Genomic DNA, 11268 nt, shown 5'->3' on the forward strand with positions numbered 1-11268 from the left:
AATCCCGTAACATATCTACTCGAGGATTATCGCAAGACATCTATCGCTGGAGCGTTTTACGAGCACGAGCTGCATCGCGCAAATTGTCCGGATGTGTACCTCGTGGAGAAAATACTGCGCAGGAGGGGTGACGAAGTTTACGTAAAATGGCTGGGATTCGACAGTTCGCACAACTCTTGGATACATAAAAACAATGTTATTTAATGTTATTTTATTCAATCATGTATAACATACTATATATTGTATACCATATATAACAAAAAATATATAAAATATATATATAGATATATATATATATATATATATATATACTTCTCATTAATACATCCTCACAATATAATAAATATAATAAATATAATAAATCTAATAAATATAATTTACAACGGTATTCTATAATGTTCCCACGGCAAGGTGTCGGTCGACTCAGGTACGACATACCGTTTGTCGTCGTAGGGACTTAGAGCAATTTTCGTCTCGCTGATGGTATACACTTTATGCAATTTCGATCTTATGCATGACTGCTGACGCGTCATTTCAATTTCGTCATTAAGGCAACGCGTATAATCGTCGAATGTTATACTACGCGCTACCGACGTTACTTTTGACGCCTTTTGCCTTTTTAGTGTCCTTTTTACCGTCCACCCCCCGTCCAAAGCATACATTTTTGCTCTAAGCCCGACGAATTCGGTCATTATCGCGCCGTTATTCTCATCTTTCATCAGACCTGGCACCTTTTATTCGCGAGTGGTATACCGTACGCATTATTCGCGGCGTAGTCGCTGGTATCGAATCGAGCGATATCGCGTTTCAAATTTTCATAGACATCCTGACATTTAATTTGATAAATTAAACTGTCCGTGTCGGTATACATTACTCTACAATTGTCACGATAGAGCGGTGACATGTATTCGTGATGAAATTCATAAAGACATACTTTTGATATGTCGAGTATGCACATGCCGACGTAGATTGGTTTGTAGATTTTAACTTCGAGTTTGCGTAATTCAATTGCAACTAATTTTTCCGAAAATACGCTAGTACTATGAAAATTTGGTTTTCGCGATCATTGCCTCCGCACCGTACCGTCCGTCCCATTTTGTTAATAATTTTACATCAACCTGATTGCGCACATTTTCCATCGTCTTGCCAAATACCGCATTATTCATCAATTTATATAAATTTTTTTCAAAATCGTTTTTCGCATGTGTTCTAAACTGCGTGTTGAGTTCGATGTATTTTTGCAGCCACGCTGACTGCGTGAATTGTAGTATGCGGTATATTTTTGTTATGCGTAGCCCGTGGCGCGTGCACTGCTGTAGATTACGATAGTGTATCACGTAGCACTTCTTATCGCAAAGCGTTGCGAGGAGTTTATACTCCCGCTTGCCGGGCGGCTTATCGCGCGTCGGGCAAAACGGTAGGTCAATGTGCGCGTCATGAAGATGCCGCTGATACTCTAAATCTACTTCGAGAACATAGCCTATAGGCGAATCGAACGCGATAGATGATACGTCAAAATTCGATATATCTGTCGACCCACCGAAAATCGGCATACGGCAATGGTTGACACATTGCCCATCCGTACAAATTATTTACATCGAAATACATGAGGTACGATGAGGGTTTCAATGGGTCGTACGATTGCATGTACTTGTTATTAGCCTGTGCGTATCGGCCTGAACATTGACTAAGGCCGCCGCGTATACCTCGTTCGACAAACATTACCATGTCAATGTCTGTTAATAATTCAAATTTTATATTCGTATGTTTTAACATTGCGTCCCATGTATATCCGGGGAGAGTATAATAATACGCGGGATCGAGTCCATAACTTTTTATACAACTATCGCGAAAATTCTCAAATATATCGGCCAATAACAAGACATCAATTTTTAAATATAAATCGCTATATTCGCCTAGCGTTCGAAGGGAGAATCGGCTCCAGACTGGTCTCAGGCGTGCGCGTAATCACTCTCGGATACTGTGTCGCCGGTTAAGGAACTGTAAAATGAGTCGCGCGGCGGTAAATGTGTGTCTTGTAATCTGTCCACGCAGTCAATGTATTCGTACGGAAAGACGCCCTTCCGTGTCAATAAATTGAATTTTTCACTAGTTAAATTTTGATATTCCGAATGTAAAATTTTTAGTTTTTCTTTATCCAAAAATGACGCTAACTTGTCGAGACTAGCGCTGAGAAACTTGTACGAATCGATAAAGCGTAATTTAATATAATTTTTCAAATTATTATCTTGTGTCAATCTAACAGTCTTCGAGAATGAAATGTATTTTTCCTTTGTTATCGGCAGTAATTCCATTTCCCCTTCGAACGCTGTGGCTATGTCCTCGATAATAAAATGCGCGTCGTAGCCGAACAGATTGTGAAAGACTATAGGGATACAAAATGATTCTTTGTAATTTAAGTTACAATTTGAATGCGCAGGACCCCTGTACCGCCCGGTGAGGTGGCAATGATCGCGGACGCGTGTATCGTCTTCGTCAAACGGTTTTTCACAAATGTGACAATGCGTCGCGGTGCGAAATTTTAACCACTCGTCAGGCGTTAAATTTACCATGGGGACATTGGTCGTTAAAATATTTTTTACGCGGATTGCTAAATTTTTAAGCTGTTCGGCGAACCATGCGACGCAATCGACACTACGGCGGGAATTGTACGCGGACAACGAACTGTCGTACGAACACTGTACATAGTATGCGATGCTGAACACTTGATGGTGTTGATGATTTTTGGCATCTTCGGTCTTTGCCAAAACACACTCGAGGTCGGCGTACACTACAAACGGCAGCCGCTCCTTCCTCGTGTAGTTGTCGAAGCTGAGCCACTTGTCATTCTCGCTCGGCAACCGAATAGCGCAGTCGTTCAGTTTCCCGCAATCTTCCATATGCGCCTGCAATTTATCCACCGCTCCGAAATAATGTAGGCATCTGTAAAAAATTTAATGAAAATTTAATTAAAAATATAATTTACGTGTAATAAATAAATATATATATATATATATATATATACTTACCGATCGCATATAAATTTTTTACATTTTTTTTTTGCTCAGTTGTGAGCCCACGAGACGAGACAGATTTTTTATGCATGTGAAATGCCCGTGTTCGTCCTCCACGTACAGCAGATTGACGTGCCTGTCCTTTTTTTCCGAAAGACGCAACGGGACGATGTTCTCGTTCTCGATGATGTACACGTTTACGGAGATGTCGTTTGCAAGTTCGAATTTTTTAATTTGATTCTCAGTCACTGGAAACTCAATGTTTTGGAGATTCAGCACTGTTGTGTAATGCGGATAGGAGGATTCTCGTTCCATATGTCTTTCAGCGGGGTACAGAGCGGCCACCACCGACCATGCGAAACACGCATTGTCCGCTGATTGCACATTAACCACCGCTCTCTTTGCCATAATTTTTTGTGGTAATTTGACATGACATCCCGCGCGCATTGGATTGTACTTATTTACATTCACTGTCAAATCTATTATCCGCGACAATGCCCAACCGCTATCGCGTTCCTGGAACTCTTCTAGCAATGCTAGCGTGGGCTCGATTACGCGGCGCTCGTACCACTCGCGTACATCGGACGTGCGAAAGAGTTCAAAGTTTCTCGTGTTAATACTTTTATTGGCGCGCTTGTCACCGGACACAAATTCACCGTTGAAAACAGTGTTCACTTTTACACTGATGTGTCTCTGCAGCACATTCTCCACGTTCTCGACTACAATGTCTGCGGCATTTTCCAAAAACTGACGCGGTTCGATGTGGTCTGCGTTAATTACCGCGCCGGTCAGTATACGGCTATCGAACGCCGTATCGATTTCGCGCCAAACGAGTCTTTGCGCGTTATTGCCGCCGCCACTGAATCCGCCGCCACTAGGCATGGATTCACCGACATACCGTCTCTGCAAGCGCACCTTTGCACCCTCGAGTCGCGCTATTCTCGCCACCAGAGATTGTCTATGTCCAATCGAGAGACGTGGACGCTTGGCACGGCTGCGTTCTTCCAGCTCTTCGATAAATTCTTCGCACTCTTGCAGCCATCCGAAATATTCGCCCAAGTTAGCAACTTGGCGGGAACGCTCCAACAGGTCGCGCTCAACGTTCTCCATTTTTGTAAAAAATTCACTTTTTTCACACTTATTACAAAAAAAACTTCTTTGCACACTAAACTTTTTTTCTTGCACCTCGAATGAAGCGTGCGCTCGCCAGTGGTACTATGGCCCGGCAGCTGCATCGGTCCTCATTATATATCCCGATCATCCCTTTGTTCGTGGGGATGGTGATGCAATTGTTAATTTGCGAGAAATATTTGTGTGATATCTTCGGAGAAAATTTAGATATCGCTGATAATTCTTAGAAATACATAGATAAATTTCACCCCGTCGGATCGACACGCCGGATCGGATTAACATGTCGCAACTTGTACGGATCAACCCGCTTGATTGTCGGCAAACCTTTTGTTCTTAGTAATTCGCAGAATTATCTTATCAAACTTAGATATCCGATTGTCGGCGCTCAGCCTAAAAAACGGCGGCAGCCATTTGCAGAATTTTTATCTTATCAAATTTAGATGAAGAAACGCAACCCCCTTGATTGTCGGCGCTCAGCCTAAAAAACGGCGGCAGCCATTCGCAGAATTTTTATCTTATCTTCGGAGAAAATTTATGAAAACTTTGATACCGCTCAAGCTTATCTTTGATACCTTACAAAGACGCCGCTTATCTTGGATTCGAAAACTTAGCTTATCTTATCTTGGATTTTCGGAGAAAATTTATGAAAACTTTGATACCGCTCAAAGACGCCGCTTATCTTATCTTATCTTGTTTATGAACATATCAGGTAACATGATCCCCTTATCTTATCTTGTTTATAAATATATCAGGTAACATGATCCCCTTATCAGGTTATCTGATATGTTTATAAACAAAGATAAGCTTATCTACTGATAAGACCCCCTCCCCCGCGTGACGTCACCCCCCTCGCCCCCGATTCCCCCCCCGCCCCTCACCCCCCCTCATTGCCCCCGGGTTAGAACCCCCCTAGTATCCCTACTATAAAGCACTGTCATCCGCGATTTGGCTCTTATTGCTTGTCTTATACGTTAATTTATCTTTATATTACAAAACTTTGTTAAATTTTTAATAAAAATAGAATATATTAGATCTTCTTTTAATAACAATATATTAGAAATTTAGGTATGCATCGAAAATTAACCAAATGCATGTAATCCAAAGGAATATGGGAAATTAACCCATTATTTAATACTGACAAAAGAGCTATATTGACTTATGCTGATCTGGATCTGACATTGAAGCAAAACTTTCATCAGTACGTAATGATGCATTTTGGAAAGGAAATGCCATTTTATGATTTATGTATGCACCTTATTTTTATTTATATCGATCACATTCTAAATATACATTAAATAACTTGTAAGGGCATCGCCGTTACTACCGTCTCGCGGACCGATTACCCGCCCGCCTCGCGGACCGATTACCCGCCCGCCACGTGAGGCTCTGGCGCCTAAGGCGCCCCTAAACGCCATACACAGGCTGCCCCACTCCGAGCGTCCCCCTACTGCGCCGTCGCGCTATCGGTGCTACCCCCGCCATGCGCTCGACGCGGGAGACCGTCGATCAAGTATATGAGCCGGCTCGGCGGATGAGCCGGCACCAGTCCAGACTCCTATACCAGGCAGTGGGCTTCTCGGTTTCTAGTTCCTTCCTTTTGCATCGGGCAACAGATTTCATTGCGGTTTTATTTTCAGGGGATCATGTGGAATAATTTTGAACCACCATTGTTTCAAAACATACGATGAAACTACAGAGATCTTATAAATGTTGACAGCAATGCTGTGGTTATTATGAGTACGTATAGTATGTCAGAACAATCAATTGAGTCATTTATATAAGCAATAATTTTAGTTGTTTATTTATTTATGTTAAAGGAAAGAGACGTATATATATCAAACTGAAAGTGTGCAACATAAAAAGAAGCTTGACAGTCTAATACTCAATCAAAACTCACACAAGACCCATATTTTACGGTTCCTTTTGTCTTCTTGCAGTTTCTTATAACGCAAATATAAAATATACATTGAAATAACTTTTTTCATAGTTATCTCTGCATATCTTATTATTGGTTCATCCCGTGCTTGTATAAGATACTTCATAATAATTATCAACATGATGTTTGAATCCATGATATTGTACTTGATATTATATTGTTACTTTTAAAATAATAAAACAATCGAAATATATAAAAACTTTCTTCTTCAATTGACTCCAAAATTTGATGGAATACTGTGTCCACATTGACAATGATTTGACGTGCTCGTTCCGTCTGTTTTGATTGCCTTATATTACATGGAGCACTATTTGCACGGAAAAGCGGAACATTATGGTGACAAATATACATTTTTATTCATTTTTTAAAATTGTTTTTACCCAATATATAGTAATTTTTATTAATATGTTTATTTTTTCAGCTTATTTATTAGTTACAAGCATTTTAATTGATAAATATCGTCAAAAATTAATATTTTATAATTTTCCGTTCCTCTTTTCTTCTCAAAATCAGCTCCATGTAATATAAGGCAATCAAAACAGACGGAACGGAACGCGGGAATTTGGTTACTATTCTATTCCGCGTTTCCGCATTTCCGCGCTTCATGTAATGGCACCCTTAGTGTCAACGATTTATTAATTCTTTCGCGGCAACCACACCCTGCCCCTCTACCGTTAGGTGAGCAGCCGGCCCGTTGCGGAACTTCCAGCCGGATTTTCGCGTAATTCAGTATGTCGCGAATTGTCGCGAAAGATCGTGCCTGACGCCCAAAATTTCGAGTAATTTCGCATATCCGTCGGCTGGCACACTCTGCTGCGGCATGCGCGGAGCGACCACCAACTTAGTTCCCGCGTCAGATAATAATTTTTCAAGAATAAATAATTTTCTATTCTTCTTTCTTTTTTTGACGACGGCCTCTGCTCGCCGCATTTGCTCCGGGGCGAGAAAAGTCGTCGCAATACATATTAGAACATTATTTTATTATAAAAAAGTGTGAAAGTTAACAATTTTTAATTAAATCTAATAATGTAAAGTAAATAAATGGATTTTAGGAAGTACACGCAGTAAACATGTATTCATCCAACTAATACGAAACCGCGCCGCTAGATGGCCTCATAGCGACAAACTTATCCGATAGTAAAAAACCACTTTCGTGCTTTATATAAAGCAAGTAAGTCGCTTCAATTATTATTAAAAATGGAAATGTTGAAGAAACTGTTGAACTATATAGGTTTATATGACGAAACTAAAACCGATTTTATAAAAGAGTTGCCTCTTGAAATATCAAGCAAAATAATGACTATGTTAGACTACAAATCCTTTCAATCTGCTAAAATGGTTAGTCGCAGTTGGAGTCGTATATGCGTTTACGAATTTAAACATAAAAAACTTATGCGACGAATTAAAGCGAACAAAGATCTTTCTAATAAATTGAGAATAAAAAAAATTATGAAGTCAACTATAGAAATAGAAAGCAGCAACGGTATTAAATCACAATGTACATATCATAAATCGGTGCAAACACATATATACTTTGCGTTCAAAACAGTAAAAGCGTCGAGTTATCAGAGACGAAGAAATATACGATTGTAATATTCAAATGTAAAAAATATAATTATTGTTTTTTTTTGATCAACGTTTTGTTGAAAATTAAAGTACAAAAAAATAATTATCACATACTATATATATATATATATATATATACATCGGCCATAGAGCCAAACGCGATGTTATTACGAAAAATTGCGATTTAGTATATCTTGTAATTGAGATCTCTAATTCACGTATTCCCCTTTCTTTAATCCCCCCCCCCCCTGTAAAGATATAGGCGAGAAAAATATATATATGGTCAATATATATATATATATATATATATATATATATATATATATATATATAATTTTATATTTTAATATTTAACTAACTTTGTATTTTTAACATTTAACTTTGTATTTTAATATTTAACTTTTATGTATTGATAAAGACTGTAGTGCAGTCGAAACGTTTACAATTTATATCGTTTCTGTAACGGAATGTTAATTTAATTATTTAACTATTAATAAAAAATTTTTACACCTTATTTATTTGCTCGTTCAGTTGGCCTACTATATTTGATTTGTTTAATTTTGTTAATTTATACGAGCCTTTCATTAATTAATTTTTATATATATATATATATATATATATATATATATATATATACAAGGTGTCTCAGAATTACCATATTACACGTTAATGGGAGATTCCTGAGGCGATTTGGAGACGATTTTTTCTCAGCAAAAATATCGAGAAAGATCATTTTTTTAATGTTCCCAATTTTTTAAATCATGTATCTTTGTAACTAAACCTTAAATTAAAATTCTATTAAAGTAAACTTACTTTACTTGAAATTAACTAAAAAATATAGTTTTGTTGATAATTAATTTTTACAAGGTTAAATTTACAAAAAAGCTTTTATTTTCAATCGTTTATAACTCGAAAATTATTAGTGTCTGGACATTTTTGCTGAGGAAAAATTGTCTCCAAATCGCCTCAGGAATCTCCCATTAACGTGTGATACGGTAAATCTGAGACACCCTGTATTATATATATATATATATATATATATACTGCGAAGATTTTAATAGTAATTTTGATAATGAGTCTGCATCATCTTCAAATAATAGTACATCACAGAGTAACAATAATCTATAAAAAGTGTAATACAATGATAGTAATGATGATAATGGTACATAAACGAAAATATTAAGTATTTATCGATAAACAAGTTATTAAAAATTCTTAAAGTGCACACAAACATTCAAAATCTTCCTAAAGATGACCATACCCTATTAAAAACAAGTAGAACAGCACTTGTAAAAAAGTTAGGCAGTAGTGGTGATTTGCATTATATTGGCATTACTCACAATTTACAAAAGAAACATAAATATTATGGTGATATTATTTAATTAACTTTTAATGTTGATGGAATACTTATATATACATATAAAAATTCCTCTAAGCAATTTTGGCAAATACTTTGCTATGTAATAAATGACATCAACACGAGCCATTTTTAGATTTTTTGTTTCTTGGTAAAAGTAAGCTAGAACCGCAATTACTGATTATTTTGATGATTATACTAGAACTAAAAAATTTTTAATAAATTTGATAAAAGGCTGTTAAGAGCAGTAAATATAAAAATTCAAATTATGTTAGAAAGTAAAACATATATAAAAATAATATTCTTTAATATAATGTCTACTAATAAATTACAATAAAAGGTGACAAAAAAGAATTAAACAATAAGTACTCTTTAAATATAAATATAAAGCGAACGTTTCGGTCAATATTTTGACCATTATCAACGCTGATTAAATTCTGAATTTAACAAATAATAAACGGTGTCATAACGGTATTATATAAATCAAGCATAGTCAAAAAACGTCATAAAGTATGTAACGCATTAAAATACAATGATAGATATAATGATTAACAAATATTATCGTAAGAGAAAAAGAGAAGATGTAAAAATGAAAAGCGATATTCCTCCAACATAGTAATAATGTGATGGTTAAAAATAGTAAATTGTGTTTCTACTTCGGTTATTAGACCCAATAGACACATAATGATTTGAATCCTATAATGTTATAAGATATTTATTTATAAATTTATTTAAGCTTAATAGGTTGTACGAAAACGAAGAAGTTTTTAGACTTATATATGATTAGATTGCAACGTAAAAGTAGTAGTGTAGGAGGAACATCGATTCTTGAGGTCCGCACACTTATAATGTCACAGACAAAGTGATCGAAAGGTGAAAAATGAGCGGTGTTAACTTATTATATTTGTGGATCTATTTTCAGAGTTTCGGTAGTTTATCAATACTGTTTATATATGTGTCAGGTAAACATTCTGTGTCCGTTTGCAAGTTCAAACTATTTGTTTGTCTTTTAATATAAATCATCTCGGAGATAAATCTTTTTCCGAGGAAACTTTCTTTATCAAGAATTTTTACTTCATTCCATTTAAGAACTGAGCATGACTGAAATTCGTGTTTTGAGAAATGTCACTCCATCGCTTCTCAATAGCGCATCTTGGCAGACATGGTGATGGATGATCTTGAAACACATTGTTTAAGTCAACTTAGTTTCAATGTTCCGACTTATTATAGATACGTTGACGATATTTTCGCTATTATTTCAAAGACAAAAATCGACGAAATAATTGATACTTTTAATAACTATCATCACCGTTTAACTTTTACATATGAGACGGAATCAGACGGATGTCTTAATTTTTTGAATACAACGATCTCTCGGTCAAATGGAAAGCTTGTAACAAATTGATACAGGAAGGAAAAGTGTTCGAACAGATATATAAATTTCTTTTCCAACCTTTTAAATATAAAATGAACACCATTTTTAATCTTGTAGATCACGCGATTCTTTTATCTAATGACCAGTTTCACGACGAGAATATTAACATCGTGAAACAGATTTTATTTAATAACTGCTTTCCTAAACATGTAATCGATCGTTGGGTTAAAAAAAGGATTAATTTTTTAAAACACAGAAACATGAATGAATCGAGTAATGAGCGAAATATTGTTGATAAGTCTCCTTTCATTTTACTACCTTATGTTAATAGCTTAGGCGATATCGATCGAATTTTTAAAATTATCGGATTTAATGTTGTTCATAATGTTCCTAAAAAACCGAACCATTTAATTGCACTCGGCAAGGATAGACTGCCTACAGATAAAAAAACTGAAGTAGTTTACAAAATTAATTGTAAGGATTGCAACGTGTCATACATCGGACAAACAAAAGACATATTTGTACACGTGTAAAGGAACATTTCAGCAACATCAAAATGCATTCGAGTAATTTATCAGCAAACATAAAATTGAATTCGATCACGATTTTGACTGGACTTTGCCTGTTATTTCGCATAGTGAAAAGCACATAAGAAAAAAAGAAATCGCTGAAATGTTTTTTATTAAGAAAAATAATAACGCTATTACGATAAAATTAATGAAGTCGCCAGTGAAGAGTAAACCATACAAATTTATTGAAATTTCGACCTAACTGGCCAGTACAATTTAATTAGAAACACTACGTTTCGACCCTTAGGTACAGGTCCTTTTCAAGTGTAACTGCACAATAAAATATACAATGATTAAGATATGAAACAATAAATTACAAA

At 36.0% G+C, this 11268-nt stretch overlaps 1 pseudogene; it reads right to left on the reverse strand.

Moving 5' to 3' along the window:
• Nucleotides 1-377: 377 nt before the first annotated feature.
• LOC146724636 (uncharacterized) lies at nt 378-3983 on the reverse strand (annotated as a pseudogene).
• Nucleotides 3984-11268: the final 7285 nt, after the last annotated feature.

This window comes from Nylanderia fulva, unplaced genomic scaffold (assembly GCF_048542155.1).
Source record: "Nylanderia fulva isolate GAGA-0341 unplaced genomic scaffold, ASM4854215v1 Scaffold122, whole genome shotgun sequence".
In the NCBI taxonomy this organism is placed as follows: Eukaryota; Metazoa; Arthropoda; class Insecta; order Hymenoptera; family Formicidae; genus Nylanderia; species Nylanderia fulva.